The 13,780-nt window shown below is 43.8% G+C and overlaps 1 protein-coding gene across 7 annotated transcripts in view; it reads left to right on the forward strand.

Annotated features, from left to right (window-relative positions):
- Nucleotides 1-13,780, forward strand: part of PSD3 (pleckstrin and Sec7 domain containing 3) — a 428,991-nt gene that overhangs the window by 169,158 nt on the left and 246,053 nt on the right. Inside the window, exon 1 of one of the 7 annotated variants that reach the window (XM_074329578.2) lies at nucleotides 4,400-4,662. The exons of the other annotated variants lie outside the window; for them this stretch is intronic. The gene's annotated coding sequence lies outside the window, so the exon portion shown is untranslated. Of the gene's footprint in view, nucleotides 1-4,399; nucleotides 4,663-13,780 lie in introns of those variants that run through there. 7 annotated transcript variants of the gene reach the window in all.

A 13,780-nucleotide genomic window follows, 5' to 3' on the forward strand; every position in this document is an offset into this window, starting at 1 on the left:
CCATTTAGAGGCGAGGCTTGCAGCTGTGGGCGTGAGCGAGTTCTTGGAGGGCCAGGAGTGGGCTAAGGCCAGCTGGAGTGATGGATGCGCAGGCAGGAGCTCGTGGGGGTTGCTTGTGATTCTTTCTCATTTCTTCTTTGTAGACAATGTGCTCTCTAAGGTGAGTTTCCTGGCAGCTCTTCTGTGCTTGCCTCCCTCCTCTGACGGGCTTGATTGTCAGGGAGCCAGCACAGGGGGGGAAGCTAGGTGCTCTGGTCATCACTGTTCTTTTGGTCCCCCAGACGGGCCTGACCCCGGCTCTTGTGGTTTTGGGCTCTGCCAGATTGTTAGGTGATGATGGCAGGAAATGGTCCTGGATTTGAAATAGGGTTTCCCAGAAATATTCTAATTCTGTAGTTTAAACCTTAAAACAAAGCAATGCCGTGGATAATGGTGTGAAGAGTATTGTGGGGTTAAATGGATGACCTTTTATCAAAGACCATATTAAAAAACCTCAAAGGATAAAGGACATTGGCGGTACATGTTATTACAAGGAGAAACCTAGTTCTAAACAAAAACTGATTTGGTGGTTGATATTTTAATTGGGCAGGATGAAACAGCAATCTTTTTATTCATATATCGGTGCAGTATTTAAGTTTTAAAAGAAGCAGTAACATTTCCTCTCAGTAGAGATCATTTAACACAAGATTTGCACCACTAGGTGAGAAATGTTATCCATTGATCCATGGTTTGGGGGAGAAAAGACCTTCTCTATATAAATAGTTCTTTGAAGGTATTTTTACATAGGAATACTAGTTTATCAGAACCCAAAATGAGTACGTTTCCGGTGCTTTAATCTTGTGTTTCTTTTTCTCCTATGGATCTCATGAACTTTCTGTAAACTGAAATACAGTATATGTTAAATTGGCTGAGCTCCTCACAGAGCCTTAGCATTCAGTACCTAAGAGGCCCTGGTACAAGGTAAGTTGAATATAATCTTATCATGAGTGCTAATGAGGGTTAATGTTAAGCTCTACCTAAACCAATGTTAGGTAAATGCTTTGACTGCCTAATCCCCCACCTTGTATGCTGTCTCTCATGTCTGTGCCTGAACCTCCATCCCAAGTATTCTACTGGTCTCTGAATCTGGAATTATTACAGGAAAGCCTTGTAAATCACACACCGAACTACTGAGCTTTTTCGTTTTTCTACTCACCATCTTGTAACCCAACAGCATTGACTTGGACCTTGTTAGGACTGCAGAATCTCAGGCCCCACCCCTGACCTACTAAGTTAGAATCTGCATTTTAAGAAGATATCCAAGTGGTTTGCCTGTACCTTGAAGTTTGACAAGCACCGGTCTAGAACAGTGGTCCATGGACCAAATCTAAAGTAGGAAATCTCTTGAACAGCGTTCTCTCACTTGACTGTATGTTAGAGTTACGTGAGGAGCTTTTTAAAATTCTGATGCCCCAGGCTTCACCACCAGGGAGTCTGATTCTGTTGGTCTAGGGTGGCACCGGGCAGTGATGGCTTCAAAAGCTTCCCAGCTGATTCTGGTGCGCAGCCTGGGTTGTCACCTTCTCATCTTGGAGCTTGTTAGAAATGTGTAAGAGACCTCACCCTTGACCTACACCATCAAAATGTATATTTTAACAAAATCCAGGTGATTCTTAAACACTTTAAAGATTGAGTGGCACTGGAAACTGTTTAACGGTGGAATACAAAGCTGAGTAAGACAGTCCCTCTGCTGAGTCAGGGGTGCAGGCCTGTCACAGGTCACTGTGCTCGTGACAGGGAAAAAGTCTCCTAACAGGATTGTAAGAGTGAGTGGCTCTGGCTGTGAACCTCAGAATAATTTCTTGTGTCATCTTTAGGGTGGTGATCATAGGGAGCCCATCCCTGCACTGGAAATAGAGGGGTTAATCCGTTTTTTCTGCCAGGAAACAGTATGGTTTCCTAGTGAAGAGTGTGGGTTCTTAAGTCAGACTGCTTTGGCTCATCTTTTGGTGAATTCTCTCTAAACCTGAACTTCCTTATCTGGGAAAAGGGATAATAATTTGCTGCCACTTGACAATTACTCAAAAAATGTTGGCCATTATTATCAGTAATAGCACTGCTTCAACTAACTATTGTCTTCAGAAGTTCGTCAGAGTCACCTGATATGAGTAGACTGTGGGCAGATTGACTTAGGATGTTATATGTCTGTGATAATTCTGAGAGCCTTAGATTACTTGAAGGTAAGGAATTTTAATGATAGTTTATTTTATTGTGCTTATAATTACTCTATTTAGCAGCTTCTCAGCACAAAGAAGGTGACATTTTCTAGTCAAGAATAGTAATATAAAGTCTTTAATATAGAGAAAATAAGAGGTACCGAATAATTATTATTATGAAACAACATCGTAAAAGTTCATTATTCACACTCAGTATTCATTTAACAACTATTTTCTGATCCATCACATACTGTTAGACTTAGTCAGGTGCGGGTCTGTCCTATTATGCAGTGAACTGTCCAAGTCTTTAGTTTGGAGACTCACAGAACTTGTTACAGGGTCCAGCACATCCTGAGCACTCAGTTTTTGTTGAGTGAAGAACTTAATTAGCAGCTGCTTTATGCTAGGTACTAGGTGTTTCTCAAAGAGGAGGCAGCTAACTTCACAAGTAACTCTGGTATTGGACCTAGAGACCCGGACAGGAAGGCTCCGAGGCTGAGGCTACGGGGAATGTGGTGTCAGCGAGGCCCTCGTGAGCATGTTGCTTTGGGGGAAGGGCTCGAAGGATGAGGTGGACATGTCTACGTGGTCGTGGGGGATGGGGCAGGGTGACTTCCCAGATGGAACCAAACCGAGGCAGAATTAGTAACAGCTGCTTGGGTGGGGATTGAGAGTTGGGAGTTGAGGGGCATTATTAACCTCTTTGCCTTGTGTTCTGTTAATCTGTTAGACTGAACACGTGTTCCTACATTCAAAAAGGCAGCTATTATGCAGCCATTGACTTTTTACAACTTCTGAAACGTTTTAGGCACACCAAAGGGTAGAAAATAATAAACACCCGTGATCTCAATATCCAGTTAAGGAAGTAAAATGTTACAGATGAATTGCAGACTCCTGTGAATGCCTCCCTGGTCCCAGCCTTCTCTTTCTCTTCCTAAAGGCACCCATTACCTGTGTGTGCTTATCATTTCTATGTAGGTGTGCATCTATAAACAATGTGTATTATTTGTTCACATGTTTTTGAGCTTTATATAAATGCTATCTTCTTGTTTCTTTTTGTAACTTGCTTTTTTTTCCTTCACCATTTCGAATTCATTCTTATCGATGCAGTAAAGCCCCAAATATTAATTTATTTGCTGTATAGTATTCATTACATGAATAGATACTGTAATTTTTTTATTTATGAACATTTTGGCTGTCTTGTACTTTTGTTGTCTCAAATGGTGTGGCAGTGAGCATTCTAGCTCATGGCTCCTTGTGCACGTGTGGGAGAGTTTCTCTAGGCTGGATATATATATATATATTTCGGAATGAAATTGCCAGACTGTAAGTTATCATTTTTGGGGGTGAACCAGGGCACTATTTGAAAGGGCATATTACACTTTCTTTGAGAGTATGTCATTTTCTCTACTTGTGTTTATAAAGTAAATTTTAGTTATTTTACCTCCTGATCCTTATAATTCCCCTACCCCAACAGCAATAGCAGGGGCCCAGGGAAAAAGCATGCGAAGGAAAATGAAGTGAAACCAGTCTCCTTTCCCTTGAGGAGCCCTGGTGTGCACTCTGTTATCCATTAGTTAGGTCTGCTTGCCCTCCTTTCTGTCCGCCGGCCCAACTGCTGGGGTTCCCAGGTTCTCAGACGGATCTGTGGCAGTTGCTGCCTGTGTCTGACAGCTGTGAGTGCCCCATGTCTACTTCTGGTTGTCTGAAGCAGGATTTGAACAACAGGGCAAATGAATATTTTAACACCAACATGAGCAGAAAAACAAACACGGAGTTAGAAATGAAACTAGAAAAAAAAATCACATAAGATTAAGTGCGAATTTAACACAGCTGAATTTTATATAACTTAAATGAATTAGATCCACTATGTTGTTAATTTCAGTCATTCCTTTAGGGCCAGAATATGTGTACGGTAGCAAATTCTATATGCTCTTTAAAAATAGGATTTCAAAAACCTTCGTGCTATAAAAGAGAAACAATGCTGCATTTACTTTCTCTTTTTTAATGGTGTCAGTTGGACAAACTTCTCTTTTTCCCATACGCAGCAGCCACCCTATAAACAGACGAAGATAGTTGTCCTTTCTCCCTGTTGCCAGCTTGCCGCCTGGCTTCTAAAGAGTTAAGCCGGAGGTTTGTGAGGTCATGTGTGACTTCACTGGATCTGGACTTTTGAAGCAGATCTCTTGGAGGGAAGCTGCCTGTTGAGGAGAGGCTGGGCAGAGGGGGAAGTAATCCTTCAACTTTTTTAAAGTTCTTATCCCTCACCCCCTCGGGGATATAGTGGCATTCTGGGAGAATGTCACTGCAGAGTCAGTGTGTAGCAGCGGTTAGTACTCGCAACAGAAGCAGCTGTAGAAGCCCATTAAAAGAGCCGTTGCGGAAGATGAAGCTTTGCTGAACAGATGGAACGGGAGAACGCTCTTTGTATTCAGGACAAAATTATGGGCAGACTTTGCTGATGGAGGTAACTGGAATTCAGTTTATTTTCTTTGTCTGGTCCTAGGCAGTGCTGGATTATGTATGTTTGCAGTTACAGAAAATTCCTTGGATGTTAAACTGTTTCATTTCAGATGGAAAACATTGTAAGAAAGTCTTAGGAATTGAGGAGAATGCTAATTCACATAGATTGTTTTCTGTATAAGGATGGCAAAAGTGAAGCGGGTGTATTTATTATCAGTGTATTGATTATATGTTGGGGCCAGGTAGGTTTTCCCTTTAATAGAGTTGTGCTGCTTTCTGAGGTGGTCCGACATAAATAACTTGGAGCTCCTAGATTCTAGTGCGCTGTCAGTTAGCTTTTGTGAAACTTCATTCAGGCACTGGAAGGTCACCAGTTTGAGCTTGGTCGTTTAGTGGGGTCCATTCTGACTACAGCACAAGTCTGTTGTTCTTACTTCGGTGTATCACTGCTCTGAAGGGACAGTTGGCTACGCTCGTAGGAGAGAAACATGATTTGTCTTGGAATTTGGCATAGGTTTGAAACTTCAAAGGCTAACCAGTTATCTAAAGAAGAAGGGCATAGGGAGTTGTTTTGCTTGTGTTTAGTTTTTTCCTGGAGCTGAGGGAATTTCAGCTCCTCAGTTTATCTCTGGGAAGGTCTCTCTCTGTTTTCACATTCCGCAGGTACAGACATGTACAGGGCATAAGAAAGGTCACGGATGGTAGACGGGAGCTTCAGCCCAGTGCGTTGCTATTCCATCCGTGCTTGAGATGCTTGCGGTTAAAGGATCAATGAACACCCAAGAGCCTGTGAGCACCCTGGTGCTGGAACATCCGGGGTAGTCAGCTGATTATAATAGGTGTGTTTTGGGGAGTGTATTGGGTAAGTTGGTATTGCTTGCCTTGTTACAGATTTTAAATTCATAATTTTAAGTTCTTACTTCCAGTATTTTATAGCTTCATTGTCTTACGTAGCCCATCAGTATGAATATTTTGCTTCTTTCTAACTGTATATTTTATTTCATAGCTTTAATAATAAAGGACAAAGAGAGTGCTTGGGAAAAAAGGACGTGAAACATATTTTGTGAGAGCAGAAAGCATAGTAGTGGTATGAGCCTGGGCTTCAGTGTTATAGGCCCGTTAGGTTTAGTTTTACCTGTATTTCTTACAGTTTGACCGTTAGTAAGTTACTTCCCTACTCTTGAACCTCAGTTTCTTCATGTGTGAACTAGGGGTCATAATAATACCTAAATAACGTGAGGGGTGTGTAGTGTGACGATTAACTGAGGTGCAAGGAAGCATTTACCAAAATTTCTCCTGCCTTAATAAAAGCTCAGTAAATCTTAATAAACTTTGACTGTTATGTTTAAGTTTGCTCTTCCTTATGTGAGGCACATGAGAGGACGTCGACCTTAGAGAAAGGTGGTCATGAATTTGGAGTTGTGGATATGCTCAAACTATAAACGTGGCAGGGCTTCTTTGTGGCAGGGTTCCCGGTAGCACCATGATAGTGCCCTGTACCCCACAGGAGAACCCCTCTCCCCGGCCATCAGTCACCTCTCAGATGCAGCCTTTGGTGGCACAGAGGGCTGAGAGAGGAATGCGTAAATTAGTGCACATCCGTCAACACTTTGTGGAAGCATCTTTAGGCTGTCATGTAGTCCTGTCAATAGTGTACCAGTTTCATCATCTTTGAACACGGAGAATGGCACTGTAACTCATGTACCTCCTAGGCAGCACGTGACACACTGGGAAGAAGAGTGAACCGACTGTCAGAACCTCGCCCTCCTCCTGTGTTCTTTCCCTACGTGCAGATTGCCCCTCACGGTGCCGCGGTGGCTGCTCCTCAAGGGTTTATCTGTTTTTCTAGCCCGGCCCTTTCTGTCTCTATGTTCCCGGAGCGCCTTGCTGTGCAGTGGTGTGAAGCTGCTTAGCGTCTATCTGCTGGGCGATCACTTGTGGATATCCTTTTTCCCGTGGTTATTGAGCAGATAAAATATGTGACAATGCCTGGCACAGAGCACGTACTGAATACTGCTCCTCTAAAAGTTGTTCCATTTCTTCTGTTTCTGTGAAGGCAAAATTCATGCAGTGTGTAAATGAGTCTCTTTCCCCGTTTTGCTTTATAGAGGTCTCATGTTTAGGTTAGTGTTTCTGAAGCTTTTGCTTCATATAAAATAATTGTCCTGTGTTATTAGTTTTCTTCATCTAGTGTCCGTTTCTCTGTGTGCCTCCATGACCTTCCCGGCCGTCTGTAATCCTTTTCCAATTTAATTTTGAACTAGTTTTCAGAACTTGAAAGGAATGTGTGCCAGTGGTAAGGATTCCAATTGAAGTCCCTTTGATGTCACTTCCCAGAAGAAACATCCTGATCGTTTCTAGTGTACCTGGGCAAAGCATGGCCTGTGCAGCTCTTTGGGAACCAATTGTAAGCTGGTGCAGAAGGACAGACGTGGTGCGGAGAGTTCTGTCAGATTCGCCAGCTCCCCGTGCAGCTCGGTTCCTCCCTCCAGTTCCATGCAGCACAGTGTTTGGAATGTTTGGGGTGGAAGGGAATCTGCCTGCACAGTGGGTGTGTCACCACCAGCCCAATGCACTTGACAGGTCCAGCTGCAGCCACACTGTTATGGTTCATGTGATCAGGCCAGAGTTATGAGGGATAAAGGCCTAGGAGGGGTTCTCTCAGCAGACGCCTGGGGCCGGATCTGCTCTGAAAATGCTCAGAGCCTGTGTTGGGTTCCAGCAGGGATTTTAGTCATTATTTAACTGGCGTGAGGGTGTGGTGCAGTCCGCCCTTTGGTTTACTGTTGTGTTTGGCTTTTGGTCATTAATAACATTGGGCGGAGATAGTATAGAGGAAGGTGCACTGACTATGGAATTGGAATATACAGGCTCAACTTCCAGCCTTGCTGTTTACCAGCTGCAAGCTTGGGCAAGGCTTCTTCTGTCCTCAGTTTCTTTACTTGGAAAATGGGACCATTGTGAGGGTGAAATAAAATGAACAAACCAAACAGAAGAAAACAACAACAACTCATAGATACAGACAACAGAATGGGGAAGGGGGGAAAAGGAGGGCAAAGGGGGGTAAAGGGTCAAATACAAGGTGATGGAAGGAGAATAGACTTTGGGGGTTGAGCACATAATATACAGATGTTGTATTATAAAGTTGTACACCTAAAATTTACATAATAGTATTATCCAGTGTTACCCCAATAAATTAAAAAAAAAGTAACGTTTGTGCAAGTGCTAGATAGACTACAAACTATGGGATAGACTAAAAACTGTGGGTTTTTAAAATGTGTCTTTCTTAACAGATTATTGAAGGGACTGGCTCATTCCTCTGAACAGGTTTAGGGAGGTTGAACTATTTGAAGCAGGAAGAACAGTGTAGCTGTCTAGTGTTGGGTGTCATTGGACTTTATCCTACCTCTTTGTGAAGGTCATTTGTCCCCTCTGCTCTTGAATGCTCCTGGCATGCCTCCAGCCTGTATTTAGAAGGGAGGAGGGCACTATAATTTCTGTGCTCAGAATGTTCGCTGCTCCCTTTTGTTGATTCAGCTGGTCCTTTATTGAGGCCCTGCTTTACAGCAGGGGAAGCATTGAAAACTGAGGCCCTGAGCCATCCCCACTGACCCAGCTCTGCTACTGAGTGTGATACCTTTCTCTCTTGATCTCTCAGTTTCCTCATGTGTAAAATAAAGGGGTTAGACTAAATGATCTTTGTGTTTGTGGTGTGGAGAGGGCGACTGTCTTCCTTTTTCTGTCTTTCTTCTACCTTGCTGGATCAATCATCTTATTGACCAGTTTCTCTTTCGCCTTTGAATCAGGAGACTGTTATCTTCAAAAGATAAAACAAGTGAGTAATGAGGCTAAACTTCAAGTTAAGGAAGGGATGCTGTGTTGACTTCTGAGACCTAAATGTAATGAAAACCTTTAAGGGCCACAGGGCATTAAGGGTAAGCATCAAATTGTCCTGCCTGTAATTTATGGACCTTGACACTGCTCTGTTTTATAGTCATCCAGAAGTAATCAACTTTGATCAGGGCTTCATATCTCAGATCTGGTACGGCTGCTGTGAGAACATGAAGGGAGAGAGAAAAAGGATGCGATGGCAGCTGGGAGCTGAAATGGAGATGCCATCCTGAGATGACATGGAGAATGAATATTCTTTTAGCTGGAGGAAATAATCCCTTCAAGGCAGAGGAGGGGCCTTTTGCCAGACTGTGTGAGCCCTGTTTGCATTGCTGTGGTTCGGTTCTCTGTTGTGTTCATTCATCCTGGTTTCTTAAGTTCTTTATCTAAATCTTGTTGAATTGAGGAGCACATCTATCATGTGTAGACACTGCACTCTGGCTTTCCCAGGTTAGACTGCATTTCTGGGTGACAGAATGATAGTATGTCTTCATACTTCATACAACGCTGAAGTATGTCTTCAGTATTTTGCGGCTCAAAGATAATAAGAAAGACAGTTAAAAACTATCTCTGCAGCTTGCAAGTCAGAAGCTCAGGACTGGCCCGAGTAGCTGGAGATAGTCACTGGCTGCTGGAACTTGTGAGTCTAGTGAGTAGTACCTTGGTGGATTCATCAGCTGGGGGATGTCCTTCTCGTTGAAACAATTGCACCCAAAGAATTCCAGGACTCATGGCTTCAAAAGGCAATGACTGGTAAGAGGAGTGTGGATTTGTGTGCGATTGGCTGCATAGCCCAAGTGTATGACCGTGTGTTACAGGAGTTATCTCTGTTGTAGGCCCTTCCAGTTGCAACATAAAGAGATTCAGTTGATCAAGATTTGACACTTGTTGCTAATTCCAAAGGGTGGGGTCTCAGATATTTGCCTTCAATAAACTTGGTAAAAAGTACCTCGGTATGTATTGAAATGCCAGGTGTATAAGTGCTGCTTTAGGATTGGTGGTGGGGATGTGGCCGGCAGGTTTAGAAGGTAATGGAGAGTAAACCTACAGAGCAAGTTGTGAGGTGGGTTTGGTCTTGCATCATCTGGCAGCTTGACTTTGGGAAGCTGGTGTGTCCCGTCTTTGGCTATAACTTTGAATTTACAATGGAAATTGCATGGCTGAAACACAGCACAGCGAAAGAATGTCAGTTGCCACATTTTAATGTAACAGTAAACTGCCTAGTGAGTCCATAGGCCACGCCTGTATTGAGTCTTGGTGAATTTACTGGTCAGCCTAGGGCTCTCCACTTGATAAGCAATATGGATTTCACAACCCAGTCCTTTGAAAGTAACTTTGTTTTTTATTTAAAGAGAAAAAAAATCTAATAAAATAGTTTACTGGGAAATTTGGGTTGAACAAAACAGGCACTCACCAGCGCACACATACAAAAGTCTATTTCCAGAAACATCCAAAATGAGAGGGAGCACACAGCACTTGCATTTGTGCCACAGTGAGTAAAGTGTTTGAAATGTCAGCACTGCTACACGCTGCCTCCAGTTCTGTGGCTGGCTTCACTTGGCTGCCTCAGAGTGAGAGCTGGCCATCTCCTGAGTCAGCAGTATCTCTTCCTGTGGCACCCAGGTCTTCTTGGGAGGTCTCAGGGCCACACAGCCATGAGGCCAGGTCTGGCAAGAGGCTGAGAGATCCATTTGCTGAAGCTAGGCTGTGGGCCAGGGGTGGAGCTGCTCCACCCAGTGTGTTAAGTATCAAAATCCACCCGTGGTCGGCTAGTGGAGAAGCAATATTTATCTTGAGTTGCACTCAGTTTTATGAAAACATCTGAAGACGGCAGTCTGCTGTAACTGTACACCAACTTAAAAATCGAATTAGATAGACCTTCTTAAAGAACTTTTAGAGAAAGTGTCGTAACAGGGTTTAGGGACTTTTCTTTCCCTGAAAATAAGGCATATTATGTGACCAGTAGCTAACCTTTCTGTACTCGGATGCCATTCTGTTTACCTGCTTTCCCGATGGCATGTTTCCTCCTTCCTGCTTCCCTTCCCTGCCTTTCCTGTCTCTTCTTATCTTTAGCGTTATTCCAGTTGCCACGGGCCTGTGCCTCCCCCTGAGTAACCACGCTCATGTCTCCCCCGTGGTTACACCAGTCCACATTCTGTCTTGCTGAGCCCCCATAGCCACAGGTGGACATGGCCTTGAACTTGTTGTGTTGCTGTAGCCATTGGACCTCAAAGGCCAGTGTGTGTCTCTGAGACCAGGGGTTGCCTCCAGACCCTTCTGCAGATGGTGGATGTCTGCAGCAGCCCCAGGTCTGCGGTGATAGGGGTGGTCTCATGGGAAGAGTGTGGTGCTGGGTGATGGGAGTCCTGGGTGCTGGCCCCAGTTCTGAACATATCTAAATTCTTCACCTCGCTGAAGACTTCATCTACTCATCTGGAAAATGAGATTAAATAATTCACAAGGTGTATTTCCAACTCCAAAAATCCATTACTTGACTCTCGGAAATCATACTGATTCTGGCTCCTTAGCTTAGCTCCTTATGACCAGTTAGGATCTTCTATACAACAACAACTTGAAAAACAGTGAGGAGACTGTGGAACTGGAGCAGGTGGAATAACACCAAAATTTGGCAACAGTGTTCTTAGCTTGCCCAGTGATTAGATGGAGAGCAAGTGGAGGAAGGGAGCATTTTCCATTCTTGGGCTGTGCTTCTTGGGCTGCTTACACAGCTTACCCCTTCATTGTTCTTCCATGGAAGCAACCTCCGCTGGTTACTGTTCCTCATTCTGAGCTGACAAACAAGAAGTACTTATTTTGAAGCCCCAAATGCAACTCTTGTAGGAAGGTGAGCCCAGAGTCAGGAGGAGATTGTAATTCTCCTTCTCTTGGCTGAAGTGACGGATGGTCACGCGTTCTCCATCCCGTTTCGGAGGGTCCTTGTTTCTCACTTCAGAGCAGAAGTGTGAGCCACAGCAGCTGAAAGGAAACCAGGGCGTAGGAGGTAAAAGTTTACGTGACTCTCTCTTGATTCTTAGTCATCCAGTGTATGGATATTGTGGGCCCTCCTTTTAGGAGACAAATTCGCTCCCTTTGGAGTTGAAGAAGTACGGAGATGGCAGTCTGGGGTGGGGTTTTCTAATACATCACGTTAGCTCTGTGGTCCTGGGCTTGGCGCTTACCCCTGTCTGAGCTGATCTTATCTTTCAAATGAGGGAGTTGGGCTAGGCCATATTCAGGATTTTTTTCCAGCACGAACATGCCCGGAACCTGTGATTCCTTCTTCCTTTGTAAGACCACGAGAGAGGAGTGGCAGTGAGGGCAGAGGAGAGTACTGGGAGCAGTGGGATTCTGCTGATGCTTTGTATGGCGCCTGTAACGTCCTTAAAGGCAGGGGCTGTCTTGTAGATTTTGCACAGCACTAAGTCCGGATTACCACAGAGTGCCTTAAATTGATTGTTCCTTTCCATCAGTGTACTGATTTGGGCGCCATTTACCAAGGTGTCAGCTGTCTGAGGCAGCCTCTGTTACCAGCACAACCGCCCAGAAACACGCTGGGAATTGTTCCCGTGGGGGCGGCAGAACCTCTGAACTATCTGCACCTTTACTAGGACAATGTCTCCCTCCAGGGAGGTGTAAAAACGTTTTATCCATCTCCCTCTTTCGATTTATTTGGTTTTGTGTGTGTTTTCCCTTAACTATAAGCCTCAGGGACGTTCGTTGTCCCCCCCCCCCCCCCACTCCGGTGAGGTGAGCGCATGCGGGTATTTGGGTTTCAGGACCTGTTGGTCCTTTGGAATCTTGAGACGAGGGTTAACAGGGGACATCAGTGTTTCTCCAGGGAATTAGTCACCTTTGTCTTCTCGATAGTGACAGTGCCCATCAAAACATTTGTATTCCGACTGATAAGCTTGAGCACATGCGTTGAATGACCTGTTGAGAATATTTTATGGCCATGAGGGGATCTGAAAATCTCCTTTTTCTATCCTTAACTTCTTTCAGTACCACTGGGCGACTTTAGAGTTGGCAAATCGTCTTGGGTTTAAGACATATCCTATCTCAGTGAAGGCTATGCCGGCCTGGAGGGTGCTTTTGTTTCAGCTCATACCACTGACTTAAGGGAAAAGTATTATTATGAGTGGCGATGGTTACAATTGCATTTTAGTTATCTGTGTTACTGGTCGACAGATATAAAGGATTTCATTTACGTATGTTTATTTTATTTGAAATAGTAGTTTCCATATTCTCTCCTGTCAAATTCTTAGTCCGATTCATTTGAGTTTCTCTCTTACACCATTTCCTGATTGATGTAGTGATGTAGTAATAAGACCTGGGAAACTTCACCTGCGGGCAGCAGGAAGGGAGGAGAGAGAGACAGAGTAGCCCCCAGCTGCGCGACTGACACAACTAGCAGGGTGTTGATACAGTGGTTCCAGAGCACTCTCAGTTTGGAAGTACCTGTCTCCTAAAACCCTATCCTGTATCCCAGCAAAGGATGACTGAGGAGGGAGTTGTCACCCTGCTTATGTCACTAACTCTGGGGTCCCAAACAAGACCATGTTAGTTGAAAGGTGCAGTTGAAAGGAAACACCTCCTCCAGGAGATTTCCAGATTCCCCTGGCTCACTACTGATATGACAGCCTCTCTGTCCCGGTCCCCTACAAGATACCGTGTTTCCCAAAAAATAAGACCTAGCTGGACCATCAGTTCTAATGCATCTTTTGGAGCAAAAGTTAATATAAGACCCGGTCTTATTTTAATATAGTATAAGGCCAGGTATGCTATACTATACTATAAGACCCGGTCTTATATTGCTATAAGACCGGGTCTTATATAATAATAATATAGTATAATATAATACTGGGTCTTATATTAATTTTTGCTCCAAAAGACGCATTAGAGCTGATGGTCCGGCTAGGCCTTATTTTCAGGGAAACACGGTAGTATCTGTGTAGATATGCCAAGCTTCTCCGAGTAATATAATCTCAAGTCAGAGTGGCAATAGTGAAATATGCTATTTACTTTTGAGAAAATATTCTGATTTAATAAATGTCCTATTTTACCTCATGAATTTTTTCCCCTTTATAAGAAACTTACCCTCAAGTTAAAACTTGATTGTATTTAAATAACAAGATTTTAGAAAATCTAGGATCGTTTGTGAACTCACATGGCATGCTGTGAGCCATCCATGACTACATTCCTAGATTTGAATGCAAAGCTTTTCCCCCCAATTT

This window comes from Rhinolophus sinicus, chromosome 16, assembly GCF_057876585.1.
Source record: "Rhinolophus sinicus isolate RSI-liver-muscle chromosome 16, RSI-T2T, whole genome shotgun sequence".
Lineage (NCBI taxonomy): Eukaryota > Metazoa > Chordata > Mammalia > Chiroptera > Rhinolophidae > Rhinolophus > Rhinolophus sinicus.